Genomic DNA, 25,507 nt, shown 5'->3' on the forward strand with positions numbered 1-25,507 from the left:
CTTTGGTAAATATGGAAGTATCCATACCTGGGTTCTTAAGCATGTCTTTCCATCCCTGATCTTCCAGCCCTCTGTTCTTAAACCATCTGTCTCCCTGCTGTGGTAAACTGGTTGCTGCTGCTATTGTGGCCTCTGTTATTGTGAATTTCAGGTCCCCTACTTCCACGGTGTGTCCATTGAAGGATCGAGCAAATGCTTTCGTTACCTCCTTATCATACCCTCTGAATTTTTGAATGAACTTCAACCACTTTGCTTTCTTTAATGCTTCCTTCGTCTGTGGGTACCCTTCTAAATACTTCGGACCCTCAGGTTCAGCTCTAAGCAGCTTCCCCATCTTCGGCTCTCAACTTCGGCTGAAGCTTTGACTGTGTGTGGATGCTCAAGGAGGATGCTCACGGGAAAAAAAACACAGGTGGATTACGGCTGTAAGTGGAGTAGCCGATGCTTACGGGAAAAAACACAGGTGGATTACGGCTGTAAGTGGAGTAGCCATAACGAAATGCAAGGCGTATTGCAAAACTGTAATCGGGGTTTGAAACAGAGCTGTGGAGTTTGCAGCGGAAATGAAAGTGGAAATGGTGTGAGTACGAGGGAGTAGAAGACAACACGAGAAATGAGTTCGATGCATGCGGAAATAGAGTGATAAGTGGACGGAATAACGGCCGAATCCTTTAGAGTCGGGTGGCTTACGCACACGTCTCAGCGTTGGCTGCGGAAATGACGGTAAGGAGAGCCGTGGTACATTGGGTTACGTCACAGAGGTACGGCCAGTAATGGAGGAGCAGCCCCGTTTCAAGTTTTGAATTAATGATGATTAGGGGACCGTTAGAAAGATATGAGGTGGATGAAGCATTATCATGGAGGAGGAGTGGGATGATCTTGCCGAATCATTGCATTTAGTGGCTCTTCCACGATTTAATAATTATGCATAAAATGACATTAAATTGTTGTTTGGAAAAGATTTTGATCATACCTTCATGAGTTTGCCATTTGTTGATTAAGGTTGCTGACCCATTATTGCTTTCTGATCTTGCAGATGCCTCATATCCTTGCTGCCCTTGGTGATGATGATACCTCTGACTGTGATTTTTGAAAACAGAGTAATCCTGGTTGTAGAGACAGAGTGTGCTGGCTGCGGAAATCGTTTCGAGCTGCGGAAACTGGTGTTAGCTGCGGAAACGGTTCCCAGCTGCGGAAACTGAGACAACACTCCTTTCACTTCACAAAATAGTTAGAAAAAGAACTAACTGAATGAAATAGTCCTGAGAGGGACTTTTATTGATGGAATGGAATGAGATGAATGAAATGGAATGAAAATGAAGTGGAATGGAGATGGAGATGGAAGTGAGGTGGATGAACTGAAATGGCGAATGAGATGGAAAGGGAGAGAGATTTTTTTTTTGGAAAATATAAAGTGTCAGGTGCCCCTGATTTTCACCTTATATTTTCTGTATAAGACTGCCAATTCAAGATTGGTTTTCAGGCTTATACAAGAGATTTTTTTTATTTATTTTTTTTTTTTAACTGAAAGAAACAAAGACTAGGCTGATGGAGGAGAAGAATTCTTCTCCACCAGCCTCATTGCAGAATTTTCTTGGAATATTTTGACAAAGTCCTCTTTTGAGAGTGGCTTATGATAAATTTTCAATCGGTGGCCATTCACAATGAGAGGAGTTTGAAACTCATCAATAGTCTTGACTCGAACTGCTCCATTGCTAAAGACTTCATCAATCTCATATGGTCCAAGCCAATGAGTTTGAAATTTTCCTTTGAAGTCTTTAAACTTGGAATCAAACAGTAACGCCCAATCTCCTTTTTGAAACTTTCTCTCCTTGATATATCTGTCATGCCACTTAGTTGATTGGTGCTGAACTAGATCAGTCCTTAAAATTGCATCTTGTCTTATTTCATCTAGCTCATTCAGCTGCTCCATTCTGTGCTTTTGGGCTTCTGATAGATTCATCCCCAACTGAACTGCCATCTTGAAGGTCTTGACTTGAAACTCAATGGGGAGCAAGACTTCTTTCCCATAAACAAGTTCATAGGGAGAATGTCCTGTTGTGTTCCTCCATGTAGTTCTATAGGCCCATAAGGCTTCAGGAAGCCTTTCTGCCCAATCTCTTCTATGGAGATGAACAGTTTTGGTGATGATGCTCTCAAGAACTTTATTTGTGGATTCCACTTGACCATTTGCTTGCGGATGGTATGGAGTAGATTTTCTATGCTTAATTTTGTATTCTTCCATCAGCTTCTCCATCAAGTTAGATGTAAATTGGCTTCCCTGATCTGTCACAATTTATCTTGGGACACCAAAACGAGTAAAAATATCCTCAAAAAGAAATTGAACAACTGAATTTTCAGTGGCAGAAGGCAATGCCTTGGCTTCTACCCATTTAGTAACATAATCAGTGCAAACCAATATATACTTCTTTTGTTTAGATGGTGGATTGATAGGTCCAATGAAATCTAAAGCCCATTTTTCAAAGGGTTCGATGAGTACCTGTGGTTGTAATGGCATTTCATTTGAAAGAGTTGGTCTCCCACCTCTTTGGCAGCTGTCACACCTTCTAACATATTGTTTTGCATCTTTGAAGAGAGAAGGCCAATAATATCCCAAAGAAAGGATTTTATAGGCAGTCATCTTGTCAGCAAAGTGTCCACCGCACGGTTCATCATGACATGCCTTAAGGATGTCAGGCATTTCATCTTCCCGAACACATCTTCTGATCACACAATCTAGCCCTGTTTTGAACAATTCATTAGAAATCCATGTATACTTTGAACTTTCCTGAATGATTTTCCTTTTCTCATTAGGAAATAAATGTGGAGGTAGCTTCCCTGTAACCAAATAGTTAGCAATGTCTGCATACCAAGGGGTTTTAGTAGTTACTGCAAACAAATATTCATCTGGAAACTTATCCTCTACAGGAGAATCTTCATTAGTGTTTTGGATTCTAGACAAGAAATCAGCTACTGTATTTTGTTTCCCTGGTCTATCTAACACAGTAATATTGAATTCTTGTAAAAGTAAAAGCCATCTTGTAACTCTGCCATTAGTAACAGGTTTGTTCATGAGATATCTAATTGCAGAATGATCAGTATGGACAAAAGTTTCATAGCCGGTTATATAATGTCTAAACTTATTGATTGCATGAACAACGGCTAAGAACTATTTTTCAGTCACAATATAATTTAACTCAGTGGGAGTCAAATTTTTACTGGTGTAGTAAATGGCATAAGGAATTAAATCCTTTTGACCCAACACAGCTCCTAGAGCTGTATCTGAAGCATCTGTAGAAATATGGAAAGGAAGTTTGCAATTTGGTCCTCTCAAAATGGGTGCTTCAGATATTCTTGTTTTTAAAGTTTCAAATGCAGATTGACAGTCAGGATCCCAATTGAATTCACAGTCTTTTGTAAGCAATTTGAAAAGCGGAGATGCTATCTTAGTGAAGTTTTCAATAAATCTTCTATAATATCCAGTAAATCCAAGAAAACTTCTAACATCTTTCTGACAATTTGGAATAGGTAACTTGGAGATGACTTCAACTTTTGATCTATCAACTTTAATTCCATCTCCTGAAATATGATGTCCTAAAACAATCCCTTCAGTAAACATCATGAAGCATTTTTCATGACTTAATGAAAGATTTGTTTCTTTACATCTTATAAGGACTTTTTCCAAATTTTCTAATGCTTCTTCAAATGAGTTACCATAAACTGTAAAATCATCCATATAGACCTCTACACAATCATGAATTAGATCAGAAAAGATTCCTAATACTGCCCTTTGAAATGTTGCAGGTGCATTACATAATCCAAAAGGAAGTACTCGGTAAGCAAAAGTCCCCCATGGACAGGTAAATGTGGTTTTGTCCTGATCTTCAGGTGCTACCTGAATCTGATTGTAACCACTAAAACCATCCAGAAATGAGAAATACTTTTTACCTGCTAAAGTATCTAATACTTGATCAATAAAGGGTAAAGGAAAGTGATCCTTCAAAGTTGCTTTGTTCAATTCCCTATAATCAATGCAAACCCTCCATTTACCATTCTTTTTAGGTACTATAACCAAAGGAGAAACCCACCGGCTATCTGAAATGGGGTAAATGAAGTTTACATTAAGTAACTTTTGGAGCTCTTCTTTCACTATTTCCCTAAGGTTTGGATTCATCCTTCTTTGAGGTTGTCTGATTGGTCTACTATTTTCCTCAATATAGATGTGATGAATGCAAGTCTTCGGGTCAATACCTTTCATATCTGTATATTCCCATGCAAATGCAGTAGAATGCTTTTGCAAGACTTTGGTTAGCTCTTCCTGTTGTGATTTTTCCAAGTTTTCGTTGATATTCAGTGTTTTTCCTGGAAAAATCTCAATGGCAGAACTACCAAACTCTTCCATAGAGAAAAGAGACATCTGTCTAGATGATAGACACTCAATGTCAGAATCCAACTGAAATTGTGTGTGGTCATATTCTGAAGATGGTTCAAAATTTTCTAATGTGTTCAGAATTTGACTATCTTCACTAATCTCAGAAATGGTAAAGACAGGCTGTATAGTATCTTCATCATCAACCCACTCATTATCCCCTATTTCTGTAATTGCTTTTGCTGGAGGATACAGATTGAACTTCTTTGTCGAATTACCATCAGAAATATACATATCCCCGGACCTACAACTTATGAAAGCATCAGCTGTGGCTAGCCAAGGTCTTCTTAAAATAAGAGGATGTCCTCCTAGATTACTCTTGGGAGTTAAAATCATGAAATCCACTGGATATTCCCAAGAGTCTAGGGAGACTGGAATGTCTTCTAATACACCATCTGGTTTAATAATTGATCGATCTGCAAGTTGCAATAAAGTAGGTGTAAAAAGAAGATTAGGAAGTTTTAGCTGATCCATAGTTTGTCTACTCATGATGTTGATAGCAGCCCCTAAATCAATCAAAGTATTTGGTATTTCTACCCCATTGATATGTGTTTTGACAATTGGACTACCGGGATCTACATATTTCTGCATAGTAATTTTTCCCATCATGATATCTGCAATTTTTCCTACCAGGTGGATCCTTCTGGTATCTCTTGGTTTCCTTCCTGGTCTTTTAAGACTCAACTCCTTTATTGTTTTTGCTAGAATAGGAATCTCTTTAATGGCTTGTAACAACGAAATCTTGATACAGACATTCTTCAATTCATCTAGAAAATTATAGTCAGGCAACCAAATTTGTTTTTCCACTCCTTTATCAATTTGTAATCTTTCAGGGAAAGGAGGTGTGGATAAGGATGCAGGTTGCTCAACTATGGGAGTTGTGGGGGTTAATTCTTTTTCTTTTTCTTTTTGAGTGTTTGGGTTTTGAAGAGATGCTTCAGAACCCTTATTGGCTTCAAGAGACTCTTCCTCAAAAATGCTTTGCTTTTGATCATTTATAGAAGGTTTATCTAAGACTCTACCTGATCTGAGTTGTACTTCATTGAGAGGAACAATCATATAGGTAGGAAATTGCTGACCTTCCATCATGTAGGCATTTTGAGGGTTTTTATTATTGGGGTTTGGCAATGGCTGAGAAGGAAGTTGATTTGACTTCTGTTGGAATGGAAGCAAGAGTTGAGAATTTGGATTCTGTTGAGAAGGTTGTTGTTGTGGAAATGGCAATGATAGTTGTGGATTTTGATTTGGAAGTTGTGGAGCTTGTTGGTTTTGAAAAGATGGAGGATATTGGTAAAATTGAGCAAATCTCCCATAAGGATTTTGCATACCTTGTACCCATGATTGAAAAGAATTTTGAGGTTGGGACCAAGGTTGTTGCCAAGGATTCCAATTTGGTTGGGGTTGAAAATTCATATAGTTGTTAAACCCTTGATTTTGTTGCCCCTGCCAAGGTCTCCTTGCAACAAAACAGAGAGATTCGATTGTATTTGTATTTTCTTGAAAGACAGCTTTGAGCCCAGGAATTGAAGGACAATCCTTGGTCTCATGGTTCTCTGAACAAATTACACATGTTTCTACAACTTTTGCATCCAAGGGACATTCCCTTAGAGCATGTTTCTTCCTACACTTTGGGCAAAAGATGGCCAAAGCCTCAGCTTCTGCTTTCTGCTTATTGTGAATCTTAAGGGTGTCTAGTTGCTCACTAAGACTCCCTAAGATATCAGTTTTGAATTCATCAATCATGTTTCCAATCTCAGCCCTACTTACCGATCCAGTCGCAGATTTATTTGCTCTGATGAGAGAAGGATCTCTAGACCCTTTTTGAGTTTTGGATTTCCCCCTTGAGAGATGGACACATAATTCTGCTATATCAGAAAGTGGAAGTTGAGATACATCCCCTTTTCCCATCATATTCAAAAGATCTATCCATTCATCTCTAATGGCTTTTAGTAAAAGGGCTTTCAAGGTCTCCTCATCCAAGTTACTCATTTTTGCTCTTTTCAGATTGTATTGAAATCTTTCAAGTAATTCCTCCAAGTTTTCATCTTCTTTTTGCATCATTTTGAATACCTCATCCTTGTGATTGGTGGGCATACAATAGTCCAGGTACCTATCCAAAAATGCCTGTTTCATATCATTCCAAGACCTAATGGATTGAGTGAGTAATCCCATGAACCATTTCAAGGCTGCTCCTTTCAATGTTGAAGGAAACAGTTTGAGTTTTTGAGAGTCATCCAGATAGTCATAAGTTCGACACACTACCTCAAACTCAAATAGAAATGTTTCAGGGTCCTCATTCCTAAACCCATGGAAGTTTGGGAGGACAGATGGTGAGATGTTTTTCATTGTGGCTCGGGAGTCCTCATCAACTATAGGAAACCCGAATGAGTTATCCCCATCCCTATTTCCTCCAATGTTACCTCTACCTCCTCCATTGTTTCCTCCTCCTCCTCTACCTCTACCTCTACCAAATCCAGTTGCTCCTTCCTCTGTCATGGTAGTTTCCCTGGAGACTTCAGAGTCTTCTGGTTCTTCTACTAAGGGTGTATGAGAAGGAATTTCTCCCTCTTTTTCAGGTGATTCTACTTCTTCAATTACAATTTGTCTCTCTGGAGAAAGAAGGAAAGGATCTCTCTCTAATTCAGATTCGATGGAAGGTATGGGAAAGTCGACTCCTGCCTCTTGAATTCCAGGAATCCTAGGGCTAGGAGTGTAAGTTGGAGATGATGGAGGTGTCTCTTGTCTATTCCTTGAAGTAGATGGAGTTGTAAAAATCGAACTTTTGGCTCTAGCTAAAAACCTTCCCCTAGAATCTCTTGCCCTATGCATGTCATTTTATTTTATTTTTATTTTTTTTTCAAGTCGGGCTAATAATTCTCTTTTTGATCTTCCAGGTCACTCTAGGTGCAAGAAGAGAGCATACTCAAGAAACTATTAAACCAATAACTTTCTCTTTTCTGATCCTCCAGATCACATTAAGTGCAAGAGGAGAGCATACTTTGAGATGTTATCAATTTCCTTCCTTGAAATTTTCTTGTTGTTTTTTTTCTTAAGAATCTGGCTACCTAATTTCACTTCCCCGGCAACGGCGCCAAAATGTTTGGTCAATTTAGTGATGTCTAAATTGCAACTTTTAAATGTCAACCCGGGGCTCGTAAGCTGATGAAGTGAGGTGTACTATATGTACTTAGATAACCTTTTCTTAATCTTTTGTCGTTTTTATCTTTTTAGTTTGTTTTTGATTGTATCTTTGCTAATGTGATGTGATGGAGATGTAATAAAGTGAGTGAACGTGGGTGATTGTGACGATTTCTAAGTGATTTCTTGAAACTTAAAGGGTATTCTAAAAGAAAGCTTGAACAACAATTGCGATAAAATCAAAGCTTGAAATCAAATAAAGGACTAATGGCATTGGCCCAGTATCTCTGCTGCTGATGAAAATGAAAATGAAATCTATATTAACTCAATTAAAAGCAAGAACAACTACTTTACACTACTTTACACTATTTTAACTCTTCATTTAAATCTAGTCAAAGTGAGACAAATCACACTATTTTAACCTTTTCTTAATCATGTGAGAACAATTATGAATAGGTCAGTAATGTGAGTCCTAAAGCAAAATAAACCAAGCTGCACTAAGTGATATTTTGGCTCCAATAAAGTTAGTTGATTATAGAAAAAGAACCATCAATAAATGAACAACTTGATAACTACTGAGCAGAAAGTAAAGTGCAAGTTAAAAGAAATGATACTAATGAAAATCAAACTGCAGAAAAGTAAAGGTCAGCAGCCTAGACAAGATGATCACACATGCCACTAGTTGTAAAAAGAAAAGAAAGAAAACTGTCCCGGGCTCGCCTAAGAAACCTGCATAACACACTGATCAGTCATGAACAAAAGTGCAGAAATGTAAATCAGCAGAATTCAAAGTTTATGTACACTAATATACATGTTGAAAAAATAAAATGTAGCAATTCATAAAGGTAACTGTACATTAATATACATGAAATCAGAAAAAGAAATGCAAGAAATTAAAAGTAAAGCTACTGTACAGTGGTTGCAGCAAACAGGGGCCCTCTGCCTACTTCAGCCAATCCAAAGAGCAGTTACACGCTTAGAAACAGAACAGTCTTCTCATAAATTAATCAACAAATGTAAAATACAGTGGGGAGCTTATGAAACGTTTACAAAAGAGGTTTCAACAGAGTTTACAAAATGGATTAACGACTAACTATCCAGCGTTCAAAGACGCTTTATTTATAGCAGAGGAAAGCAAACTAACTTAACGAAAACTAAGCTATTCAAGCAGCTGTGTAAAAACACGTAATCTTGCTGCGTCCTCGGATTTAGGCAACGGTCGTTGTGGGCATTCAATCTGCTGTTGGATTCATGTTTCCCACTGTCTTCGTGGCTAAGGGAGATGCCACCTGTTCTTCACGTGCTCCAAAACAGAACACGCAGAGCTGTGCCACCGTCAATGACCTCTGTTTGACCATATTTGCTTCCTCGTTGACCACGGGTTTTTATGACCGGTTTGGGTGAGCTGGAAGGACACACACCATGTCCTTGGTTCCACGAACTTGCCCATGTGGCTCTTCTTCCCGGAGGACACCTGGAACATATCATTTAATAAAACGGCTGCGGAATCCGGGGTTGGCTGCGGAAACCGGGATCAGCTGCGGAAACCCTGTGTGAGCTGCGGAAACGCAGCACTTTGAACCAAAATTCTAAACCAACAACAGTCATTAGCATAATTAGCAAACCATGTAAAAAGTCCTAAAATACAATGATTTGAGCAATTTGATGGAGGGAATGAGTGGCAAAAGAAGGAAATGAATAGGAAAAGGAGGCTGAGAGGATGTGTAAAGAAATGCAGGTTTGAGGCTAAACAGGTTGTTTGGTTCATGCTTGGAGCCTACAGTGATTTATTGTGATAACCAGAGTTGCATTAAACTCTCGGCTAATCCAGTATTTCATGATAGATCTAAGCACATTGACATCAGGTACCATCATATCAGAGATTGTGTGCAGCGGAGAATCATGTTACTTTCATAAATTCCAACGGAGGATCAGGATGTTGATATCTTGACGAAGGCGCTCACCAGGAGCAAATTCGAATACCACCGAGGCGGGATAGGGGTTGCTGATAATCCATATCTTGTTGAGAGGGAGTGTTGAGAATGCAACAAGATGATGGAGCTTACTGGAAAGAAGTTGCCTTCACTAAGTGGGCGCGCAGGTTATTTTTGGCGCAAAGTCTATTTTTAGACATATGGATCATGGTCTATGAGTTGCAGGATGCTATTTGTGGATAATTGGTCATGTTGGTAAAAATAGATGGACTTCTATTTTTAGACATATGGGCGGATTCTATTTTTAGACTACCAGGCTAAAATTAGAACAGTCGAATATTATTAGCTCATAATAATATTTGGACTATAAACATTATCTTATCCTCTTGGAGCACTTCAGTTTTAGCTACAGATGTGGCACATGCAGCTGTCAGAAGGAAATATGCTTTTCTTGTGAGTCAGTTGAGCTATTGCATGGTGGACTTCAGTTTGAACTCAAGTGGTTGAGTTTTGGTGAAGTTGATTGAGGAGTTGATGGAGTTGTGTTCAGTTTGACTTGGTTAAACTAGTTGTATTTAGTCTAACTGCAGAATACACTAGTTATTAGTAATGTGATTTAATTGTAAATTAATTCACTAATTATTAACTCATAAAGAAATTTAATAATACATCAGTTAACTCAGTGCATGGACAGTTCAGTGGAGACAGGTGTTAGAGGTTGAGATTGCTATCAGTTGTGACTATTGTTGTGCATGAGATCTTGCACAATCAATGGATTGAGTAATGCCAATGAGGATTGCATGGTTCAGCCAAGGAAATACGAGTTTGCTTCAGCCATTCATCATTATTCTCATGCAGGATTGTGCAGTGGAGGCAGGCAAAGCAGTGGAGGAGATTTGAGCTTGTGATTGATTCAGATCTGAGCTAGTTTTGTGTGTAACAGGTGGAGATAGTACTGAGTACTTGTGAGGAGTATTGTACTATGTATTGTTACATGTTCTCAATCATTATAATATACAGATAGTGTGGGGTTTTCAGCTGTATGCTTTCCCCGGGTTACATACTGTGTTAATGTGTGCATGTGATTGATGTTTCATTGTTTTTAATGTTGCTAAATTGATGATCAACATAGAGGAGGTTATGTATTATGCATGTATTCTGCAATAGTATATAATCGGGATAATCTCTGTGAATAAGTGTCATATTATTAAAAATTTCTACACTTCATGGCTGTGGTTAGCCTTGGTGGCTGAGAGCCCTTGGTGGCATGGTTGAGGGTGATCCGATAAAACCCAGTGCATGGTTACGGGTAATTCGACAAAACCCGAGTTAACAATGATGGAGGGGGATTTACAGGTACAGGTACATGTGTGCAGTTATAATGGTTGGAAGAACCATGTATGCAAAGGAGATCCTACAAGACTAGCAGTTGCAGTGGTTAGTACCCATGCATTCTGGTGGATGGTTTCTCCTTTATATGGACATCAACATATTCTTTTTGGTATATTTGACCACAAATAGACTTTGCAAACTGATATCGAGACAAGTACTGATTAAGGGGGAGTGTTGGAATATCTAATTCCTACTAGTCTCTAGTTGTGATTCTTTCTATGTAAGGAGTCAGTTCCTATTCTATAGGAGTTGGCTATATCTACTTGTTCCTAGTTTGGTGTGTAGTTGAGAGATTTCCTCAACCAACATATTGTGTGTCCAAAATAGTCTCCCTATCTTGATACAACACTTTGTATATATGCAATCTTATTTTAATGAATAGAACACAGATAATGTGCATATTGAAATTTTATGTCTTAGTAGTCTATATTTTATCTTTGTTTTAAGATGTTTGGATGTGAAAACCATTGTCACTCTAAGGAATAGATTGCCTCTAAATATTATTTTCATTTGAACAAATCCTTACTAAGCTTTAATGTGCTTTTAGGGTTAAGCTACAATATGATTCTAAATATTCAGGTCAATAAGGACATGATTAGAATTTTCAAGTTGCTTTATGTAGAGTAGATGGTCAAGAAAGGGAAATGACTTATTCTTCGCTTTGAGTATCTCGACATAGAATTGAATAAATTCATAGATTAACATCAAAACACAATGTCATTGTTGGCCCTTTGTAGCTACAAACTATTCAGACATTATTTTCGCTTAATCTATGTGCTCTTTATTCTCAACCTTGCATTTTATTGGCATTTTTTTTCCAAAAACATTGCTCTTATTTTTGCACTTAGGTTTTCAAATACAAAGTTCTTTGTATTGAATGTGCAAAGAAGTCATCGTCCCAATGATGGATTAATGTGGATGATGGTTGATTATATGTTCATGTTACAACTTTAACATCTTTTTGGATTCATTTATACTATCTTATAACATAACGCATCATCAGGAAACATTTCTTGTCGATTTAGGATGCGTGAGTTCAAATTATTAAACAAGATATTAAAATAAAGGTATACAGCTATGGTCTTCAATGGGATTTTATTTTATTTAGGGACTTAAAGCCATGGAATCTATCAATGAAAAAAAGTAAAGGCTTACTTAAAACTATGGATATGGCCTTTAGGAGATGTTTTACTATTCCCATGTAGAGTTAAACCCATGAGATTGTCCTTTAATTTATTGCCATTGTATGAGGCAAACATACTTTAATTTATCATTCTTTAACTTCTCCATGATTGATAAATATTTTGATTTAGCTTTCAATTTTGATGTTGCATATTGTCGCTTTATGGCATAGGGCTTTAGAGTTATTATCAAAACCCACCCACTACTCCGCGTCTATAGACATTGGTTGCTTATATATATATTTTTAGTGACTATGTGTTATGCCCTAGACAAGCCCCATGTTAACCCTAAAACTCCTTATTAAGAGCTAGATATTGTGTTTATATTTCTATTGTTATATTGTTATGTAGGTGAGAACCTTTCATTGTACCCTTTCATTATAATTGTAACAAGGAGACCTAGTCCTAGGATCAGTGCATCTTGTATTGTATTATATTCACTGTAAAAGGAGGTCCCACCCTCCAAGTGGATTGTATTCATTGATTTATTAAAAAAATGAAAGCGCAAGGTTCATAACAATGTGGATTTAGTGTATCCAAATGATTGTTTTCAATTTCTTTTTTTCTATATCTCGTTCATAGAAGTAAGGAATATATAACCACATTGTTGTCTTGATTATTTTTGTTGAAATATTGATAAGACAATCTCTTCTCCCTCATATTTAGAAAAGAAATAATTACTTCATATCTTTAAATACAACTATAGATTGATTTGAAAAATATGTTTATGTCCTCATTCATTCAATTATAAATCAAATTGTTGAAATGTTATTTAAAATCCCAATTGACAAAATATGGTCAAACCTAAAAAGTTAAAGACATTAAAATGGATATCCTCAAGCCCAAAAGCCTAACTTAAACAGTGTTCCACATCTATAACTTAGTTGTCATAATCTTGACAATATTTATTTTGGTTTATCCGTTAAAACCATAAATTTTGTTAAATTATAAAGTATTAAAACAAAATCAAATTTATGCAGATTTGCAAATGATACTACAATGAAATCCTTCAAGGAGGATTTTGGTGAAAAAAAATCTGGTTTCACTCTTTGATCTTGATAAGTCGTAGTTCTAAATACAATATATTATTCATCGAGGATCCCAAAATGTAAAGGTGAATATATTCATGACATTGGTTTTTGTTGATATTGGGATTGGGTTTCCATTTTTTTTATTGCAAAATCAAACAGATTTTCCAACCTTGCATTTTATTTTGGTCAACATGCTCTTATATTATTCATTTAACTGCACTTGTAAAATCCTTGATGGATGTGTTCGACCCAATCCCTTTGTACAATTGAATATTAGTATATTTTATTCATTTAATGTGATGGGATGTGTTTGTCTATTCCTTTGTGCAATTGATGGTTTGTATTTTTAGATTTAAAGACCATATCTAACTAGAGTATGATCACAATATAATTTGAATTATTTAAAAAATAAATAAATTTTATTATAATTATAATTATAATTATAAGTATGTTTATTGGTGTGTTTATTTTGAAATAAAATTGTTTAAATTTTAATTTAATTATTAATAATTATTAAGTAGATAGTAAGAATTTAACCTCCACAAAATATTCTAAAGTATTATTAATAGTCTTCACAAATGAAAGGTTGTAATTTATCTTCTAAATAGTTATTGTTATTTTTATCCTTTTAATTTAATTTATTAATTAAAAAAATTGTCACATGAATAAGAGTTATATGAAATGAGTTATGGTTTTTTGGGCATGTGGTATTGATATGCCATGGTATTAGCCTATATTATTGTAACAAATACTATTTACAAATTAAAAATCTCCATAGTAAAGTGGCGTGAAGAGCAATGATTAAGAATTTGTTTTTTTGTTTTTAATGTATATATGTTTAACCTATATATTAATTTGTTTTATAATTAATAATAATAATTTTAAATAAAGCTATAATTAAATTATATTTTATGATTTTTCTAATTTTAACAACGTAAAACATATAATGAAGTAAGTGCTTTAATCCTTATCATAGATTGATGCTTATAAATGCTTACGAGCCATTTAATTTATATGGTTGTCCTAATTATATAAAATTTAGAAAGAAGTAGATGAATAAAAAGTAATTTATTTATTTTTTTAATTTTCATGTATATATGAGATTATTCAAAATTTTGATTTTATATATACAAAATTTTGATTAAAATTTTTATTTTTATGAAATTGAAATTTTATATATATATATATATATATATTAAAAAGGATTTTTTTACTTCAATTATTTTTTATTTATTTTTTTATTTATTTGTTTTATTAAAATCTTTTATGTATATTAACATATTTTTATTATTTTATTATTAACAAGTAATGCATAGAGGGGTAGCAGGAGCGAGAGGGGTTATTTTATGCCTCGACGAACAAACAAAGATTCAATACGCATATGGATTGGATATGATAACCAACAACCAAGTGAAATATCTAACGTTATGGCAGGGCCTAGAAATTTCAATGACAAAAACAATATCCATATTAACAATATTCGGGGATTCAATGATAGTGATCAAAGAGTTGTGGAAGGCCAAAGGAATGCCAAGAACATATTCTCCCCCATTTTGCAAAGGCTTATTTTGCAACTTAGACAATTTGAACAAATCGATTTTTTCCATGTGTTACAACATTTAAACACGAGGGCAAATTCATTGGCCAATAAAAGAGTAATGCTAGAGAAAAGGAAGTTAGAAATGGACCATAGGTTCACTCAAACTTCGCCCATTCCATGAATATTGAATTTAATTATCAAAGCATTAACTCCCAAGTTAATGGCATACACCATTGGATATCTTAACAAACCTCTATGGAGAAGGTCACCTGAACATTCCTCTTGTCAGATACATGGACTACAACCTATTGGATGGTTTATATAGTTGGATGGTTTATATATAAAGGCACGACAGAATATATTAATTCCTTAGCCACACAACTTCATGGATAGAAACCCTTGTCCAAATCAATTAAACATCTAGTGAAATCCCGTGGTGAATTGCAAGAACATGTGGCATAAGAAATTATTGCTTCGAGATGTTATTTCATTCACACAAATGAGGGGCACCTTAGCGCTGGTTGAGCATTCAATCCACTATAGGATAAATTTAACTCTCCTCAACCTCCATAGTATTCAAATGACACTCCCAAGAGCACGTTGAGATTTAGGTATGGATTTGGCAGCCCCGAAATTCAATGCTATAGGAGGTAATCCATAGGAAGGTTTGCTTATAAATGGTATGGTATGGTCCTTCTGTTATACGTCATGCTATTGTTGAGTGTTTCGAAAAGTGATCAAAAGAGGTAATTATCCCATAAATCCAAAAGCACGAAACACCTCATTACTGGAATGTAGAACGTGGGTGATTAGACATAGGAAGACGAGCAAGCTAAATACAACAGGTTGTTGGCGTGACTACTGGAATCGATCAAAGGGTTTTTGCATGCCCTTGAGTTGAAGAATCTAGCGGAGGATCAAGAACGGTGAACTTTTCAATTGCTTATAAATACCAAATTCGAATTGCTATAGGGGAAGCTTAAGCAATTTCAGGCTAACATCAGAAAGAATCTGGTCGCCCTAGACATTAAGGTGGCAGCTCTGGAGGAAATATTTAGCAATAGTGCCTAGGTAACTGTGGAGGAAATATATAGCAGTAATGCCTAGGTAACTCTGGGGAAATATTTAGTGGTGATGCCCTATTCAATGTCAGAAAGGCAAGGACTAGTAATGAGCCTGGAAAGAAAAAGGCTAGACATGATTGGGAGGTAGGAAAAATGAGATAGATATGGAGCATCATGTTGCACTGGGAGATGGGTGAATCTAAATCTCTTTTTGCATATGTTGAAATTTTCTAATGTTATGTAAGTTTATATTGTTATTAGGAGTACATTGTCGTGAATATGGTCAACACTTATTTAGAACAACAAGAAAATGTTGCCATAATAGTAGGTTTTCAATTTTGTGGATCTCTAATAATAATGTTTTGTTGGAGCATGAAGACAATTATAAGGGACCTAGCCCAAAATCCAATATTTTTTATATAATATAAATGTTAATAGTTCCTTTGAAAAAAAATAACAAGTTTTGCATGGTAGTTTAGAAAAATTATAATGAATAGTTAAACTTAATATATACAAGTAAAGAGTTCTTTGTTAGAAGATAATTAAAATAAGAAAAATATTATTTACTCATAAAATCTCTAAGGAGGATTGAACTATGTATCCTAAAAGCAAAAGGAGATTTAAATCTTTTGAAGCAAGTTCATATGAATAGTTATTAATTATAAAATAAATATATATCCTATACTATGTTAATAATTACACCGAAGGTCTCTCGATCGGGATGAGGGCAAGTGTCAGAGGCGCCAGGCTTGAGTTGACATGGTCAGTACAAAAAAATTCATTACAGTCACACCCCACATGCTCAAGGCAGGGAGTGCGGTGTCCTCTGCCTTGAATGCATGGGAGGTGGGTTGGCAAGGTGGTAGAGGGGGACATAAGGGAAGGTGGTAGAGTGGGAAGAGGTATTCGACATGCAGGGAAGGTGAATGGTATAGCGGAGAAGGAAGGAACTGCAGAGCGGAAGGGAGGTGAAGCAACCAAGTCTGTGGGCAAGCGACGGCTCTCGGGTATGTAGTCTGGTCTTGGCCTTGTTCAATTCATAAGTTCTGGTCGGGTTCAAGGGGAAATTCCATGAGTTGGTGGGAGATTCACTGGGGAGGAGGGAGAGGCGTGAGGCCACCCCAACGAGGCTTAGCCCAGCCAGGGAGGAACCAGGGAAGGAAAGGGGGAGCTATGGCTCGGCTCTACATTATTTTTATTTTGCTTTCAAGAAAAAGTTGGGGCTATGGCATGATTGATACTGAGTGGAGCTTAGAAACAAGACCCGACCTGAACGACTAGCCCGAGGGTATAGGGACTAAAGGGCAAGCCCCGCTTGGGCGACTGTGTGTAGCTGAGCGAGGCAAGGGAGAGTTGTAGGTAGGGGGTTGGGATGCTAGCAGGGTGGGCAATTGGCTAAGCAAACCCAGGAAAATGGCAATGCAGAATCATATGGGAGAAGTCAAGGACCCTAGGTGGCCTGAGTGGTGAGCAGAACTTGGACAAGAAATTGTCGGCAGAGGCAAGGGTTTGCAGGTATGATAGCACTAGCAATACCTGGCTCCAGATGGGTCTGAGAGCCAGGTCATGGCCACAAGGGGGTGACCAACCTCCGAACCTTGGCAAGGGCGAGAGGCATGGAAATAAACCAGGGGAATCCTACTCAAATCCCACTTCCACTGGCCACCTATGGGCACAGGGATACCTTAGCCTGTCGCAGGCCAGGCATGGCAGCGAAGTATGGTTATTGCAGTTGTGTTGTGTTGAGATGAATGAAATAGTGAAACTAACAATGTTGGAATGTATACATGTTACAAATCGATAAGGTATGGCTCTAGCAAAACGTGGTCGTGGTCGTGGCAATAAGGGCCCGAAACCCCGGGCAACCAAACGACCAAGTAGGACAAAACGCCACAGGGGTCGCAAGCTCGTTGTGCACTTCATAGCTGAGGTAGCCGTGACATACAAGGAGGAAACAGATGAGGGTATCCGAAAGTTGATAGATGATTGGGAAGACCAGGTAAAGCATGAACTGGAACCAGATGATGAAATAGAAGTCTGGAGAACAATGGTGCCTGACCTGGGGACCACAAGAGGGCGAATTACACAATTCAAGCACACCCTGTACCTGTATTTTCTGATGAAAAGTCTGCTAGGCAAAGCAATGGAGAAAATTTCTGTGGGGATGGCAGTTACAATGCAGGGCCTTCCCAACTACAAAAAAGACATGGAGAAGATCCTATTTCAGTTGCACAAACATGACATTAGGATGGACCGTATTGACCGACACATCCCTTGCATTGTGGAGCTCTTCGGAATGCCAGAAGCAACTGCTTGCCCCAGTAGCCTCAGACTCTGAGGAGCAGAATGTCAAGAAAGATTAGTCTTCCTATGCTTAGTTTTTGTTTATGCGGATAGCATTTAAATTTCCAGTTGTTTATGTCAGTTGTCATAATTATATTATTTATGGTCATGAGACTGAAACTTACCTAGCTTTGCTAAAAAAACTGAAAAAGTTTTGTTTTTGGATGGCATATAATGTTGACCGTTGGCCAACAAAATCGGTTTCCCATCGGGGATGAATTGAGGCCACCAAGTAAAACAATGTGGTGTAAATTTATCTTTTATATATAATAGAAAATGGCAAATGGATGGTCTTGCCCAGCATTACAAAAAAAAATGACACAGAAGGTGTCTCTTTTGAATCAATTAAAATGCCGACAATCGTCTACCCTTTTGTTTTCTACCATACAACTATCGCTACTACTTTTGTTTTCCCCCGTTAATCAGCTGCTTTGGTTTTCCACAGTTTTCTTCAGTTTGCTTGTCAATCAGCGTGCGGGAAAACTTTAAATATCTCGAGATGGCTCTGCCAGAATTGTCGACACCCTCTCTCCATCATCGGAGCAGAGTCCTACGCCGAAAAGTTTGGAGCAGAGCCCTGAAGATCAGGTTAGGGTTTTAATATTAATTAAATGACATATGTTCATTCGATTATCCAAATGCATACAGGTCAAAGACCATTGCAGTTCCATCAGATGAAGCTGACACTCAAACACCAAAGTTGTTTTCTTCAATGGACATTGTGCATTCTGGTTATTCTCACGAGCATCAACCTGAGTTAATTACGAATCCGAATCAACGCAAAGCAACTTCTGTTGAACAACCTCTAAGTTTCACTTCATTGACAAGAAATCTCGAATTAAAATTCTTAATCATGGTAAAAGTGTTCATCCACAATTAGCCCTAACAATCTATATTGCCGCTGTCTGGATTTCAACGTTGGTCATCTGTACATTCCTCTGATTATCAAATTAGAATGGCGCTGAGTTTTCTGGTTCATGAAACTTGGGATATTTATCAATTTTGTAGAATTTCCTCGTTCTCAAAACAAGACTTGATAAAAATAGCTAAAACAACACAATTACAGAAACTCAATCATATATTATGCACAAATGGTGTATGTGCAAAGACACTCACACACACACGATTACATTCAGATTACTCTATTAAATAGAGTTTTTGAGATCCAACTTATTCCTAAATTAGATAGAGAGGTTGAGAGAATTTCTCAACCATCACAAACCAACTTCTTAAATATGGAATGTAAGCATTAATTCCAACATCCCCCCTTAATGATTACATTACATGAAAATAACAAAATAATCAAGCTTATCAGTAGATGCTCCATCAAGTTGCCTCATAACCCTCGGAAAGGTGTAGTTGGCAAGTTGGATTCCCGAGTTCCCTTCCTCAACTCCCGAATCAAGGATCTCCCGAAGTCAATTACTGGACAGCATCCCAATCTGTCGCATAACCTCATTAGGAAACCACCACGTTTACCACTAATGAGGGATCCTTCCCTAGATCCGCAACTGCCATACTATCTGGACAACCATCCATATTGAGCCTTACTACTACTTGATCTTTAAAAAACTGGCATCAGACACATAGTTGAACTGCTGGTTATTTTAAAAGAGTTTAATAGGTTCACTCTCTTCATCATCAGAATTCCATCATAATATGAATGGTTTTGCCAGCTCACTAAGACAGAGAGCAGAACCAAAAATATAATGACTATGAATACGATAGCACTGAACACCTCGAACCATGTCGTGACAGAAATAGGCAAGCACATCAGACATGTAAGAAACGAGATACATCTCAGAAAACATTTGTGATAGTGCGCTTAATGTCACTCCTCCAAGGTCGGCCCAAACACTTATAAAACCATAACTTGCCAATCCCGGAAGCAAATAAGCAATAAATACATGCATCGCAATTCGTCCGCTATCAATTACAAGCTGAAATTTTGGACGTGTTGTATTAAACTAAACAAATGAAATCTAGTGCTGAATCACTACTAAACAAACTAACATTTGTTAATTGTGATAAACTTTCAGAGTCAACCATAAGCGATTACCTCAACCTAAACCACAACTACAGCCTTTCTATGCGTATAGAGTCATTGGAACAACCCTGTATAGAGTCATCGGAACAGCGCTGTATTTATAGAGCAACCCAAATGCACCTGAATAAAAGCAATTCCATGGGGACCAACTAACAAATTTACGAACTAGAGAGTAAGCCGAATGATCTTCCGCTCTGGTTGGCAACGACATCGCTTCAAATTAAATCACAAACCTCGTCTTAACTCCGCACTGGTTGGAAACGGCATCGCTTCTGTCACTATCGTTGTTCCTCTATGGAAGCTCACGGCTGCAATGAAGATGGGGATGGTTTACGGCTGCATACGCAGGTTGCTCCGTCCAGAATACTCAGGTTGCAACAGCCCGGTTAACATCCAGATGCACCTGATCTAGCTCTGATACCATGATAAAAATAGCTAAAACAACACAATTACAGAAACTCAATCATATATTATGCACAAATGGTGTATGTGCAAAGACACTCACACACACACGATTACATTCAGATTACTCTATTAAATAGAGTTTTTGAGATCCAACTTATTCCTAAATTAGATAGAGAGGTTGAGAGAATTTCTCAACCATCACAAACCAACTTCTTAAATATGGAATGTAAGCATTAATTCCAACATCCCCCCTTAATGATTACATTACATGAAAATAACAAAATAATCAAGCTTATCAGTAGATGCTCCATCAAGTTGCCTCATAACCCTCGGAAATGTGTAGTTGGCAAGTTGGATTCCTGAGTTCCCTTCCTCAACTCCCGAATCAAGGACCTCCCGAAGTCAATTACTGGACAGCATCCCAATCTGTCGCATAACCTCATTAGGAAACCACCACGTCTACCACTAATGAGGGATCCTTCCCTAGATCCACAACTGCCATACTATCTGGACAACCATCCATATTGAGCCTTACTGCTACTTGATCTTTAAAAAACTGGCATCAGACACATAGTTGAACTGCTGGTTATTTTAAAAGAGTTTAATAGGTTCACTCTCTTCATCATCAGAATTCCATCATAATATGAATGGTTTTGCCAGCTCACTGAGACAGAGAGCAGAACCAACAATATAATGACTATGAATATGATAGCACTGAACACCTCGAACCATGTCGTGACAGAAATAGGCAAGCACATCAGACATGTAAGAAACGAGATACATCTCAGAAAACATTTGTGATAGTGTGCTTAATGTCACTCCTCCAAGGTCGGCCCAAACACTTATAAAACCATAACTTGCCAATCCCGGAAGCAAATAAGCAATAAATACATGCATCGCAATTCGTCCGCTATCAATTACACGCTGAAATTTTGGACGTGTTGTATTAAACTAAACAAATGAAATCTAGTGCTGAATCACAACTAAACAAACTAACATTTATTAATTGTGATAAACTTTCAGAGTCAACCATAAACGATTACCTCAACCTAAACCACAACTACAGCCTTTCTATGCGTATAGAGTCATCGGAACAGCCCTGTATTTATAGAGCAACCCGAATGCACCTGAATAAAAGCAATTCCATGGGGACCAACTGACAAATTTACGAACTGGAGAGTAAGCCGAATGATCTTCCGCTCTGGTTGGCAACGACATCGCTTCAAATTAAATCACAAACCTCGTCTTAACTCCGCACTGGTTGGCAACGGCATCGCTTCTGTCACTATCGTTGTTCCTCTATGGAAGCTCACGGCTGCAATGAAGATGGGGATGGTTTACGGCTGCATACGCAGGTTGCTCCGTCCAGAATACTCAGGTTGCAACAGCCCGGTTAACATCCAGATGCACCTGATCTAGCTCTGATACCATGATAAAAATAGCTAAAACAACACAATTACAGAAACTCAATCATATATTATGCACAAATGGTGTATGTGCAAAGACACTCACACACACACGATTACATTCAGATTACTCTATTAAATAGAGTTTTTGAGATCCAACTTATTCTTAAATTAGATAGAGAGGTTGAGAGAATTTCTCAACCATCACAAACCAACTTCTTAAATATGGAATGTAAGCATTAATTCCAACATCCCCCCTTAATGATTACATTACATGAAAATAACAAAATAATCAAGCTTATCAGTAGATGCTCCATCAAGTTGCCTCATAACCCTCGGAAAGGTGTAGTTGGCAAGTTGGATTCCCGAGTTCCCTTCCTCAACTCCCGAATCAAGGACCTCCTGAAGTCAATTACTGGACAACATCCCAATCTGTCGCATAACCTCATTAGGAAACCACCACGTCTACCACTAATGAGGGATCCTTCCCTAGATCCGCAACTGCCATACTATCTGGACAACCATCCATATTGAGCCTTACTGCTACTTGATCGTTAAAAAACTGGCATCAGACACATAGTTGAACTGCTGGTTATTTTAAAAGAGTTTAATAGGTTCACTCTCTTCATCATCAGAATTCCTTCATAATATGAATGGTTTTGCCAGCTCACTGAGACAGAGAGCAGAACCAACAATATAATGACTATGAATACGATAGCACTGAACACCTCGAACCATGCCGTGACAGAAATAGGCAACACATCAGACATGTAAGAAACGAGATACATCTCAGAAAACATTTGTGATAGTGCGCTTAATGTCACTCCTCCAAGGTCGGCCCAAACACTTATAAAACCATAACTTGCCAATCCCGGAAGCAAATAAGCAATAAATACATGCATCGCAATTCGTCCGCTATCAATTACAAGCTGAAATTTTGGACGTGTTGTATTAAACTAAACAAATGAAATCTAGTGCTGAATCACAACTAAACAAACTAACATTTGTTAATTGTGATAAACTTTCAGAGTCAACCATAAACGATTACCTCAACCTAAACCACAACTACAGCCTTTCTATGCGTATAGAGTCATCGAAATTGCCTTGTATAGAGTCATCGGAACAGCGCTGTATTTATAGAGCAACCCGAATGCACCTGAATAAAAGCAATTCCATGGGGACCAACTGACAAATTTACGAACTGGAGAGTAAGCCGAATGATCTTCCGCTCTGGTTGGCAACGACATCGCTTCAAATTAAATCACAGACCTCGTCTTAACTCCGCATTGGTTGGCAACGGCATCGCTTCTGTCACTATCGTTGTTCCTCTATGGAAGCTCACGGCTGCAATGAAGATGGGGATGGTTTACGGCTGCATACGCAGGTTGCTCCGTCCAGAATACTCAGGTTGCAACAGCCCGGTTAACATCCAGATGCACCTGATCTAGCTCTGATACCATGATAAAAATAGCTAAAACAACACAATTACAGAAACTCAATCATATATTATGCACAAATGGTGTATGTGCAAAGACACTCACACACACATGATTACATTCAGATTACTCTATTAAATAGAGTTTTTGAGATCCAACTTATTCCTAAATTAGATAGAGAGGTTGAGAGAATTTCTCAACCATCACAAACCAACTTCTTAAATATGGAATGTAAGCATTAATTCCAACAAGAATGCTAGAAATCAAAGCTCCAAAAAAGGTCACGAGCGTCATAATGATAAACGAAAGTTGGAAGCATTATTGTCCAGTGCAAGTAATCTCTTTATAATTATGGAGAGCCGCACACTGCCTGCCTGCTTCTTGGTCGTACAAGTATCCCGCAACTCTCACAGATAGAAGATAAGTTCCCAAGGGACTTGCCACTGCTCCAAGATTATGGTGAGTCGCATAATACTTGAGACCAAAAAGCTCCGAGACGACAGCAAACAAAAGAGGCCATTGAGATCCAAAACAAAGTCCAATTATGATGGATGCAACGTACAAAGAACCAGGAAGAGCGAATGCTATGAAAATATGCCCAATGCAAGCAATAAATAAAACTATTGTCATCATCAGCGGCCTGGGAAATCCATACTTGTGGAGAAGAATTTCTGATAAAAATCCAGCAACAACACGGCCTAGACAATTCCATATGCTAATAAGAGAAACAAAGATGCTTAAATTATGGGGAGTGTAACCAAGAGATTTCCCAATATATCCCATATTATCAATGGCGGTCAGAGTTGATCCAATCTCGCAAGTAGCGGCTACAAACATGATCAGCATATTGATGCTCACTAAAACTTGAGGAATTGTAAAATCGTCTCCTCTCTTGGGGTCTTTGAACAATTTCACAATACGGGATCCAAGAAAAGCTCTCACTTTTCTTTTATGATTATCACTATATTTTTTGTTGCTCCGCAAATCTTCTTCCTTGGGGTAATGTTGGGTTTGGGTTTTCTTCTCTTCATTTTCTTTTGTACGTGCCGTGATTTTGGCATAACCTGCTGCTTCAATTTCTACGGTTGAGCTATGGGTGGAAATCTGTTGCTGCTTCTTTTTGTCCATCTCTGCCTTAGCAATCATCACGAGAGGAAATGAAAGGAAAATCACGATAATTGCAACCACGATTCTGTAGCCTGCAACAGAAAAATTCTTTGAGACATTCGATGAGAACCATGAGAAACCCCGCCAATCCCAATGTTATGTAGATAAAATGGTAAAATCGCTTCAGCTCATTCTTCTCTATAGTCTGTTTTGTGAAAAGAACTATAAACATAACAATCAGAGAAACTGCACTAGGCAACGAGGGGAGCAACAAAATCACACCAGCAGATCCACTGGCACTATTTCCATAAACTGCATGATATATCTGAGTAAACATTGCTCCACTCAGACCTACAAATCCTTTCATAATCCCCAAGACAACTCCTCGGCTCTGCAGAAAACTCTTGACACAGGTAACCATAGGTCCTGTGTTGGCAAATGCCTGAGAATTAGCTCCAACGATCATATACACATACATCTTCCTTAACCTGGTCTTGGAAATTCGTTAACCATACCAATGAATACCCATCGATATTCATGATGGCTCCAATTCCAACAACAACCCATGCAGGGAAGACTTCATTGACGAGACCTGAAACAATCCCAAGATTAGCACCTAGATCCTTGAAAAATCCTAAGTTATCCAGAGTGCTCTGGTCATAGCCCATGGTTGTTTTGATTACTCCTGAGTATACCCCAAATATGTAGGTTCCACCAAAACATGACATAATAAGGAAGGACACAAACAGTACAAACCATCTTCTCTTGGCTACTCTTTTAGCCCAATCCAACACGTCCTCTCCCTGCATCATCTTCAATAGTGTAACTAACAGGAATCACTTTTTCACTAAGAATCGAATCAGGACTACCAGAACTCCCAGTAGTCTGTACTAAGGCGGGTGCGCAGATTCAGGACTACCAGAACTCCCAGTAGTCTGTACCAAGGCGGGTGCGCAGCGCAGTGGAAATCCAATTGTAAGGATGTTTGGATCGCTAGAATACTCTTATGCACCGACTTGAATAATAATTAGAGCATTTGAATTGGGTATGCGAG

General features: G+C 37.8%; 1 pseudogene; it reads right to left on the bottom strand.

Moving 5' to 3' along the window:
• Positions 1-18,942: 18,942 nt before the first annotated feature.
• On the bottom strand, positions 18,943-25,262 carry LOC149175234 (protein NUCLEAR FUSION DEFECTIVE 4-like; annotated as a pseudogene).
• Positions 25,263-25,507: the final 245 nt, after the last annotated feature.

This window comes from Pinus tabuliformis, chromosome 4_1 (assembly GCF_031772625.1).
Source record: "Pinus tabuliformis cultivar Carrire ecotype Pingquan chromosome 4_1, CPIR1, whole genome shotgun sequence".
Taxonomy (NCBI): domain Eukaryota; kingdom Viridiplantae; phylum Streptophyta; class Pinopsida; order Pinales; family Pinaceae; genus Pinus; species Pinus tabuliformis.